This window comes from Meleagris gallopavo, chromosome 12 (assembly GCF_000146605.3).
Source record: "Meleagris gallopavo isolate NT-WF06-2002-E0010 breed Aviagen turkey brand Nicholas breeding stock chromosome 12, Turkey_5.1, whole genome shotgun sequence".
NCBI lineage: Eukaryota > Metazoa > Chordata > Aves > Galliformes > Phasianidae > Meleagris > Meleagris gallopavo.
The window spans coordinates 10115692-10126830 of record NC_015022.2 but is presented as its reverse complement, the minus strand read 5'-3'; positions in this window follow the sequence as shown (position 1 = coordinate 10126830).

Sequence of the window (11139 nt, the reverse complement as noted above, 5' to 3'; positions counted from 1 at the left end):
GCGGCCATTTTCCCCCTTTTGGGGCTGTGCCCCGTGGGTGCGGGCTGTCCGCGTGAGGCGATTCCCAAAGCAGATCGAGAGCTGCTTGCCCGTACATGGGTCTCGTTATAGCTGTTTAGTTATTGAAGGCGTATTTCCATGAAATCTCGAACAACTGCAAATTCTGGCTTCCTCAAATGCACATTATGATATGCTGAAAAGTCATCCTAAAGTGGAGACCCACCCTAGTAGACCCTGCAATCTCCTGATAATATTAACAGATGTTATCTTCAAACATACCTCTGTTTCAGCAGAACTGCGGTCCACAGTGAGAAATTTTTCTTGCTACCAGCACTATTTACGTGTATTAATAGAAAATAAACAGTAACGATTAGCCTAATACACATAGTTCTGCATTTCCTCAGCTTTATATAAAAACACACTGTTCAATCATGTTGCCTTACGAAATATGTGGGTTTTTTTGTTTTGCTTTTGTTTCTTGAAGATACAGCAGAAATTATTTTAGCCCAAGTAATTTTGTTTAAACTAATAAAAACCTTTCCACCAACTCTATCAATTTTTGCCTTGCAGTGCCATTTGCCCAGCTTTGCTCAGCCCTCCTCAGTCCATGTTCATTGCTCAGTGCTAGAATGTGGGGATGCCCATGAATAGACATGATACTCAACATTACTTCTATATATAAGACCACAAGCAGTGCTAATGAACTCAATCGACATGTATATAGAAGACAAAAGACAAACATCATTAGTACAAATGTATATTAAAACATAAACTATGATCTTAGAATATAGCACATTAGCAATAGCTTTTAACAGAAGTGAGACAGATACAGGAGTAAGAAAGTTTTATGCTACCAGGTAATTAATCATTCAGCAGTTTGCTTTTTTGGCACAGACAAATGCTACAGGAGAAATAGGACAGTACATTTTCTCTCATCATGAATTTACATACTTCTTGGACAAAAGTTAGTTATTGCAGCTGCTCTGATATCTAGAATGCTTGTCCTTTTTCATCTGACAGTAGAACTTTTGGATGACTTGCTCATCTTTGTTAGGACTCATTTGTAATATAGTTGTCTCAAACCATATTTTCTTGTATTGAATATTTCCTTGTATCAAAAAGTTTATTCCTTGTCGTTTCAGAAGACAATTTCTTTTTTACCATCTATTTAATTTATTTATATATTTTTTTAAGTTTATTCAAAGTATGCACAAATGCTTGTTATTTCACTCAGTTGATTTTGCTAAGGTCAGTCTACTCACATTGACCTTCTGAAAGAATTAATGATTGGCTTGATGCTAAATCCAAAGGTCTTGCTTCTTTTCCCGTCCTTTTCAACTTATCAGCTAGCTTGGGACCTTTGGATCATTCTTTCTCAACTCAGTTTACATAGTTTTTATGTGGTTTTTCTGACTCTGCACAATACTTCTCCAACTTACTACATTTACGTGGGTCATTCTGAAAGTAATGCCTCCTATTTACATCCATGGAAATTACAACAGTTACAAAGAGCACAATAACATTGTTTGATACAGCAAATTCTCAGCTACAAAACACTCTTCTTAAACATAGTCACGACCATGAGTGTGCGTTTTCACCAACAACCTGCATGCCGTGCTCATAAAAACCTGCACCAGCAGAGGTGACCCACTCTTACTGTCACCACTGCTGAAATGCACCATCCACCACCTCACTGTGCTCATATCCACTTCCTTGGTCTCCATTAATGCTCACCAAGCATCAATGAATGTCAATGGGAGCCATTTTTTTCTCATGGAAGAATTGAGTTCAACACCTTTCATACACACTTCTGTATCAGACACCATTCTGTCAGATTGCCCCTCTGCTGCCATCTGTTACACAACACAAAATGTAACAGAAGATTTGTGGGAAGGTTCAACTTCTACTGCCATACCACCACCATCTGCCTCTAATATTATCAGCCAACATGATAATATAGTAGCATTTATTTTATAGGATCCTTAAAATCATTGCCACCATCATTACAGCAGACTTGTGCTGAATAGCCTACCATTTATTTATTTTCCTGCTGAACTGTTTTTTTTCTGCTTATATGATTTCAGTGAAAAACATTTTTTCTATTATTTCTCACATCTCAAAGGTCTGTTTCTTCCTGTCTGAGGTGCAGTTCCTCCTGGACATAAGCCAACCTTTATTTAAGTACAATCAAAGCAGAAATCCTTTATTTCTCCTAACTAGCATACATATATCGTCTCACCTTGAACCCTTTATCCATGTTTAAAAGCATTTTGCTTCCGGCCTTCACTGAGGACAGGCCATTTGACCACCAGTTTGCCCTCATGGTGAGCCTTGATATTTGTAATGCTGTTCTGTGCACTCATCACCGAAAATGCAGTTAGTTATCATTATGCTTCTTTAATCACTTGACTACTTTCTGTGTTATTTGAAAAAAAAAAAAAAAAAATACACTTGTCTCCTTAAAGTAATCACTTACATCTCTCTGCATACTTTTTTTCCCCAGTACCCAATAGGAATTAATAAAACTCACATTTGTGATGTTTGAATCTGTCATTCTTCACTGTTCACTCTTTTGCATCAACATGAGAGTCCTCTTATTTTTTGTATGCTAGGTAGCTCTTTATATCTTCTTCCCCTTCTAAAAGAAGGCTTGATCTACCCATATAAGTTTTAACAGTGACGTATGTCTTAGAGCACAACATAAACAATTATTCAAGTAATTATTCAAGTAAAGCTAATTAAATTCATTCAAATAGAAGAAAGCTGCTCAAATTTACATAAATTATTTGTTACCTAAATGAAATTCTAGAACCTCTGAACATTACAGGAGTCTGAGTTTATCCATAGTATTTTGTTGTTGTTGTTCTTTCTGGGTCTAATCAGACATGAGATGGGGACTGGGCATTTTGGATCAAAAATTGTATAAGGTCACATCATGAATGTTACTCTAGCACAACTGCTAGAATAATTGCAACATCTTGAAAGACCCACTTGCTGCCCTAAAGCTTTCCAATTATTCTTAAAGTATGCGGGGATCTAGTAAAGGTATTTTCTTTTATTACAAACTTCGTTTCAGTAGAGAATTTTAATTTGAACTAGGAACAGAAGCTTCACATCGCTACTGCTGATATCTGACCTATACAGATTAACAGATAAATTGATTGTTATGTATTTTTTAATATTCTATTCATCATTTTTGAATGACATAATGTACCTATCAGGCTTTTGTATGTAATCACATCATTCTGACAACTAGGTCATCCATTTAAAGCAACGTGGATCCAGTTAATCAGAAATATTATGGCCTAATGGTATCAGAGAGAATAAAACATAAAATGGTAAAATTCTAGTTTAAAAACATAATTAGAAAAAAAGCAACGGGGACATGCAGTACAGAGTAGTTAACCTTGGCAACAAGACTAGTGTTAATGAAGATCAATGTATAAACTCACCTACTTTTTAGTATAGTATCTGGTCTCTTTTTTTCCACTAAAATGTGTGTATATATTAGAGAAAGTGATGTCTCAAGAGACTATACTACTGTTTAAATGTGAATTTCCATCTGTCCAGGAACTGACATCCTACCTTCCAGTGCATTTGCTGTTGTTCAAAACTGTAACGTGGTATAGCAACATACCAGAAGTACTTGAGGGACGTTATGTTTTAAGGTTAAAAACCAGCTTGTCTCATCTTACCAGTATTTCTGCTATATTACTCATAAAAATGACTGGGATGATAGGATGTCTGGTCCAAGCTGGTCTTATCATTTATACATATTCAATTATTTTTAAATAAGATGTATCTGTTCAACAATAAAATTATGAAAGACTTCAGTTCCTTGTGCCTCTTCAAGAATCTGCTTGATAATTTCCACCAGAACTCACCCATGAGAAGTTGGCACTGCAGATCTTATCTGTTAGCTAACAAGAGCAACACAGAAGAATCCAATATGCTTCTTAGAAAGCAAGTTTCAAAATTCCTGAAGCTCAGAAATCTGAAAGAGATGCATGGAAAACAGTAAAATGACATATTATCTATGTATTATTATTTCTCTTTTGAGCACATATTTATTTTATTGTCAAATCCACACAACATCACACGACATCCTTGACTCTAAATTGGGGAGACATGGATTTGATGGAAGGACTATCCTCTGGGTAAGGAATTGGCTGGGTGGCTGCATGCAGAGAGTTGCTGTGAATGGTTCAGTGTCCAGGCAGAGACCAGTGGTGAGTGGTATCCCTCAGGAAAACTTGGAACAGGACTAGAAGAGGCCAGAAAGAGGATCAGACATAGGCTGAAAGCTCTGAAGAGACCTCATTGCAGCTTTCCAAGTACTTAAAGGGCACTTAAAGAAAGATGTAGCAACAGGACAAGGGGTAGTGGTTTTAAATTGAAAGAGGTTAGATTTACATTAGATATAAGGAAGAATTTCTTTGCTATAATGGTGGTGAGGCACTGAAACAGGTTGCCCAGAGAAGATGTGGATGCACCATCCCTGGAGGTGTTCAAGGCCAGGCTGGCTGGGCTTTGGGCAACCTGATCTAGTGAAAGATGTCCCTGCCCATGGTAAAGGGCTTGAACTAGATGATTTTTAAAGTTCCTTCCTACTCAACCATTCTTATATAGTCTATATATATGAATACACTCAATCCATAGACAAAAAACCTGTGTTCTTAGGAAAGAAGATTGAGATTTCCTTGTCTTAAAGAAAAGAAATGTAAAAAATTTTCTCCTACATGAAAATGGATGAATTATGTAGATGTATTATGTAAGAAATGTAAATAGTAATAAATTAAACTCTTGTCAGATTCCTAGCTTACTGGCATGATTCAGTTCGTGCATTTTTTTATTTATGCAAACATACCTCTTATCTCTTTCTGCTAAGTTGTCTTTTAAATGGTATTGCAGTATACAACTAAATCAGAATGGCACAGCACAGTTAGCAGAGGTGCATATATGTGAAGGACAGGACAAGAGCCAACAAGGAGCTAGAAGTTGCAATTAAATAGCAAATAATGACAGAGCTCCAGTGAGATAACCATTAGTCAATTTTTTTGCTTAAAGTTAGTCCAAAAAAAGTTTTGAAATTTAAGCAAATAAAATAGTCCTTGTTCACCAAATCCATCTGAGTTCAGGAAGATAGGACTTTCTGTCCTACTGGCAACTCACAGATCATGCTATATCATAGGAATGCCTGACAAGAATCAATTTCTTTTCCTAAAAGAGCTTGCAAAACACGTGTTCTGATTAAGTACTCTGTATGTGCTTATAAACATGAGTACAAACGTACACATAAATATCTGTTTTAATTTTAGATGCCGTGTTTCTATTATAGAAAGGTGACAGAGCTGAAGAAAGTTCTGTGAATGCAAGGGACTTAGTGATCATAATCCATGACATTTTACACTGTCCCTTCTAGAGACTGTGCAGTGCTGACTACTGTAGAATGCAGAAGGTTCATGCAGCAAAAGGCATATCTCTTGGTTGGATTGATTTCATTCAGAGCGGTATTGCCATGCATACAGTAACATGATCTGCCAACATATTTCAGGGTCAGTACTGTGACAATACTTTCTGTCAGGGCTGCCAGCTGAACTTCATGACTCCACATGTGAAATCTCTTATACTTCAAATTGATAGTCTTTGACAAACTCATATTTACAGTAGTATGTAAAATTTGATGCCTGTCTTATATTTTTTTTCTTGAAAAATAATTACAGACATTATTAACAGAAATTTGCTGTGCACCTAAAACAATTGCAGCTTTTTTTTTTTTTTTCCCCTCTCATCATTCTAGAGTTAAAATTGAAGCAATTACATACACATCTGAATGGCTTCAAAAATTCTGGTTTCTTTAACCACTGCACCCATGGCAACTAAGAAAACTACTGGCCTCCTTACGCAAAGGAGGTTTGAGTGATTTTTGTGTCAATACTTAATATTTGTTCCACTTGTTTTTCTTCTCTTGGAAGAGACAGAAAATATAGGCTTTCCAACAATCTCATCCACTCAGGCTTCAAGGAGAGAAGAGCTCAAAGCACCAACTTTCTTAGACTTCTGTATGCTTTAGGGAGAATGCTGCAAAAACAGCTTTCCTTCTCCTTGCCTTTTCCATACTGAAGCACAGAACGTCTTGAAGAGACTCTCTGATAAAAGTAGTAAGTCACAGAACCTCAGCTACTCCATGCAGCTTCTTGAGTTTTTAACATTCCCTTTGACAGATGAGCAATTACTCAAGTATTATTTTACACTGTATGCATGCAGTTTATTCCTGTGAAAGAGGTTGGAGAACACTTGGACTACACAAGATCACAGATCTTTTCTATTCAGTTTGCTATAGTTCAGCAAATAAAGCTGTGAGAATAAAGCTGCTTCTTTCCTCTTCCCTTTTTCAAAGAAAACAGAGTTCTTTGATAAGCACGTTCCATCACTTGATGCTCTTGTTGGCAGCATCTGTAACTAATGCTTATACTTTAATTCCTCTTAAAAGTCTGTCTAGCATATGCTTGTCTTGATGGTGGAATGGAATGGTACCAAATCATAAGATAGGATTTGAATAGTTAATTCATAAATTCACCGTGACTTTCACACTGAATCTGATTCAAGCCTAAAGTTAGTGGTTCAGAAATAACACTTGCTCTGCACGCATGCGTGTCATCTACTTTTCCATCATAAATGAAAAGAAAAAAAATGGCAAAAGCAAGATTTTCTGGGAAAGAGTAACTTGAAGTTCTTCTGAGCTCATATAAGCTATATGTTTAATCCTAATCCTTTCATCTTCCCCAAAGAAAACTGAGCGAGATTCCCTTTGGGATCTCTGTATTAGGAGATAGGATCATTCCTGAGTTTTGACAGCTCTCTTCTCTGATCTTGAAAACCACATGTGTTCTGCTGAATTCCAACCATCTCTACCCAAGGAGGATGAGGATGGGCTCAGTGACAAGAATCTAACTACTATTCAGTGCCAGGAATCTCTCAGATATCATTGTAGAATATTACAGTTTGATTCATAGAATTTCACACCAGTTGCTTTTAACACCTCTACAACAGAAAGATGATTTTCACTATGATTCAGAGAGCTTCACTTAAAATGTTTTCAGCTTGTTGTGCTTGAACAGAGAGCTATAGCTGAGCTGGCATCTCAATAGAAAATAGTTTAAGGTTTCAACTTTCGTATCTTAGAAGCAAACATGGCATCATAAGATTCAGCAGGAAATTTCCTAGCAAAGCAAGTTTCTAGCTGAAAAACACTTATTTTTTTGAAACAAGAAGGCTTCATTAAGAGGTTTTAGATCCACTATATGCAGGTAGAATACATAAAAGGATCTCTTTCCTTCTACTACTTTTAGCTCCAGTTTTCTTTGCAGGACGCTGGGAAGACAGATGCCGATTGTCTGCTGTGAGTGCTTGCTCGTGTACTACAAACCTTCTGACTTTGAAGGAAAATAGTTTAGATTTCCAACAAGAGCTGCTGGAAGCTGTTGGAGACCAGGTCCCCTCTCAGAATACCATACATGCTTCTAAGCAGTGGGCTAAACAACAAAGCCATGATAGGCAGGATGGAGTAGCTGAGATCCATAGTAATTAATTGTATATATAGTAATAGCAGTATCATCTCATACTATTCAACTAACATAGTTCCTGCCTCCTTTGGAGTGGAGTACATCTCCTGTATATCTGCACAATTAAATATCTATGTATGATATATAAACCTGGACTATCTAGTTTTATCTAACGAGTCATGCTATGTTTATTCACAACAAGATTGCACCTCTCCTACCTTTAAAAGCAATTTCCTTAACACGAAGGAATGTACAAGAACTTGTGAGAGTGCAGCAAAGTAAAGGCACCCTGCAACATGCAGATTTCTTGTTGGTTTTTGTTGTTGTTGTTGTTGTTTTTTCTGGGGAGGGGCAAACAGACTGGGCAGCCTATCAGGCAAAACTTACTAAGAAATTCCAGCATCAAAGGAGATGTTAACTCACTTTGAAGAGTTTTGTGGAGGTTAGCGATTACAAAATATTTCAGTGAACAGAGGTGTCAAATCAGCAGCAGAGCTGACTGCCAAGTCAGCTCACACAAGTGACCTACTAGAAATCCTGATGAATTACAGATTTGTGAGCATCATCTGTCAGAAGTGGGGAAAGCTCTGGAAAAATACCAATAAAATGCTGATGCTAGCATAGTTTAAGTGGTTCCAGAGCATTTATTTTACTGACCCTTATCTCATGAATCTCTGCCAGACTGGGAGGCCAAAAATGGAATGGCTTGAACTTTGCCACTCATAGGTTCACTGATTTATCTCTAACCTGAAATGAACTTGGTTCTTGAATATATAAAAGTGATTTTTCCTAGTTAATAGACATCTTGCAACTCATGCAGAAGAGGAAAGCAAACAGAGGGAGAATTTCAGAGCTCGAGATGCTGCTTATTATCTCTTCACTCCCATGTTTTCATAGTTCCTACCGCTAATAGAACCTCTTGATGAGTCAGTTCTACCCAATGAGTCAGTGGAGAACTCACCCAGAAAATATATTCTGCTTGTTTAGGGAGCTGGATTGGTCACTGATGTGCCAAAAGAGCACCAGAGCTGGAGCAAAAGAGGCAGTGGACCACAGAGACCAGGTAAGGATGAGAGGAAAACAGAATCATCCCTTTTTCTAGCATCAGTGAATTAGATCCAGTCAACCTCTCTTCTAATTAAAATGACCTTACAGAAACACTACATTAATACTGCAAACAAATTCTTAATAGCAACTGCATTAGCTGTGAACAACAAAATCAGTCAGAAAGACATTTCAAACTGGAAACTGAAGATAGAAGATTTCATCTTAGCAATCCTAAAGATTATCCAGTTATGGCTTTCAGTGGGAAAAGTCAGATGAAGCAGGAAAGAAAAGAAAAAATTCTGATTGATCTGTGACACAGATTCATACAGACCACAAGTCATCCACCCTGAACCCCAATGCTCTACCACTAAGTGGGTAAGAGGTGTTTTGTGGTTTGGTTACTGTCACTTGAGATAGCTAGAATGGACTGTGCTGCCTTGTATTGTTACAGCAAGATCTCCCACCAAACCATTAAAAAATAGAAAACAGAAAAGAGAGGAGGCTGTATGAACAGAAAAAAAATTGCAGCCTGGAGCATTCTATGGTTAGGGAGTACAAGGAGTGCTCTGCTTTCTTATGATTCCTGCTTGCTTATTTTCCCCTTTACAGTACAGTACAGTGAGCTCAAATCCCAATGTAATACAAACTTGCAGTTACTTGTTACCCTCCAGTGACATCTTGTGGATAAAAGCAAGCTGCCCTTGCTTACCGCTTAACTTGGCAAAGCCACGGATGCCTGCACCTGTGGAGAGAAGCGTCTTCCCGTGTCCAAGGAGCTCTGTAGCATCCTACACATTTTAGCTTCTCTTTATTTTTTCTTTCCCTTACTGGCAGAGGCTAGAAACAAAAACTTAGCTCAGAATCAAGTTTGGACACTAAGTAAAAGTAAAAGGTTACTGACACATTGCTAAAAATATTAACTGATTTTGGAAGCTTAATTTTGGAACTTCCATTTTCAAATACTTAGGCATTCTTTATAAACAACATAAAAATAACTTAAACAGTAAAATAAACATCATACTTCACCTGCAGTGGTTTGATTTATATTAATCTAGCTAGAAAACTTGGCATGATACTCACTGTTTTCAGTCAATGTCCTTAATTTCTGCAGCCAACCTAGAAAATACAATATTAAAACTTCTCCTAGTCAACAATCTATTTAACTATAAGAGCTTCTTTTTAATAATTTGAGTGATCAGCCAACATTTACATCTTTTCCAGGTCATTTCTAACATTTATTCTAAAACTGCCTTCTAAGAAGTGCTATCAAGACATACTTATTCCAGAATACGTATTTCTAAACGGTTACTTCAAAATAGCTGAAATCCTTTACACTCACATTCTATCTTATACCATGATAATACATACCAAAGATGTAGGAATGAAACAGGACCTCATATCTTGCTAGTCACAAAAATTCATACATTATTAACACTAACCACTTACTCAACCAAAAATAGAATGCTCTTCTCCTTAGGAGCTCTGACAATACCTTCAGCAAATATTAGAAACATTCTGACAGCAACTTTAAGGGGAAAGGTCTGAGTCAGTATTCTCTAACACTGTAAATCACTACTCGCTTGTAGACTTTTAATTATTATTATTAAAAAACAGCAACTCACAAATGGGTAGTAATCTGTTCTCTTGCCATTTTTGCTTGATGTCTCTGTATACCTATGCTCACCAGCATAAGTGGATGTTTATGCTGCAAATAACATAATATAGCCTCATAATTTGGGAACAAAACCACTTCTCCAAAATGTTCGCTTGTGAAATCTGCTGACACTGAGATGTCATCCCATGGAAGACACTGATGCAGGAAAATGGAAGAGTTCCCTAAATGTCAACTAATGTGGAGATACATTAGGTATCTGTGAAAGGTATCTGTGTTTCAAGTGCTTCCACAAATCATCAGAAGGATGAAAGCTGGAAAGGAAGATACTGTGGAGGAGAGTATAGATGAGAAATCATAAACTCATTAACAGGTCACTCACTGAAACTGTAGCGGGCAGCTGTGAGAGGCCTTCCATCACCACACAGTCTGACTGCGGGCTCTGCAGGGTACCTGGGCATGGGCAGATGTAGGCCAAGGCCCAGCACACCCACATTGCTGCCTGCCCACCTTGGGGGCATAAAAACAAAACAACATATTAATTGGCAGTTAATTACCTATTAAACTTCTGTGATAATGAGAAATGCTTGAAGAAATAAAGCTGTATCTAGCAGTGGACTAACAGGCATGCATCCCTTGGGATTAATGAAGAAAACTAGTTTGCTCCAGTGTGCAGCACGGACTATTTCCCATATGAGCTTTGCTTGAAGTCTTTGGGGAACAAATATTAGTGCTAAAATCAAAAGTACCTAGAATGAATATTCTAGACACATGTAGCTAGGACTCAGTAAATATTAACAGGAACTCATTAGTACTGTTTTATTTTGGAGGCTACCCAAATGCCTAGCAACACCAATATAATTCCTGTTGAATTCTAGCTGCCATTGTCAGGTTGAGCATCATTAAACATTGCCT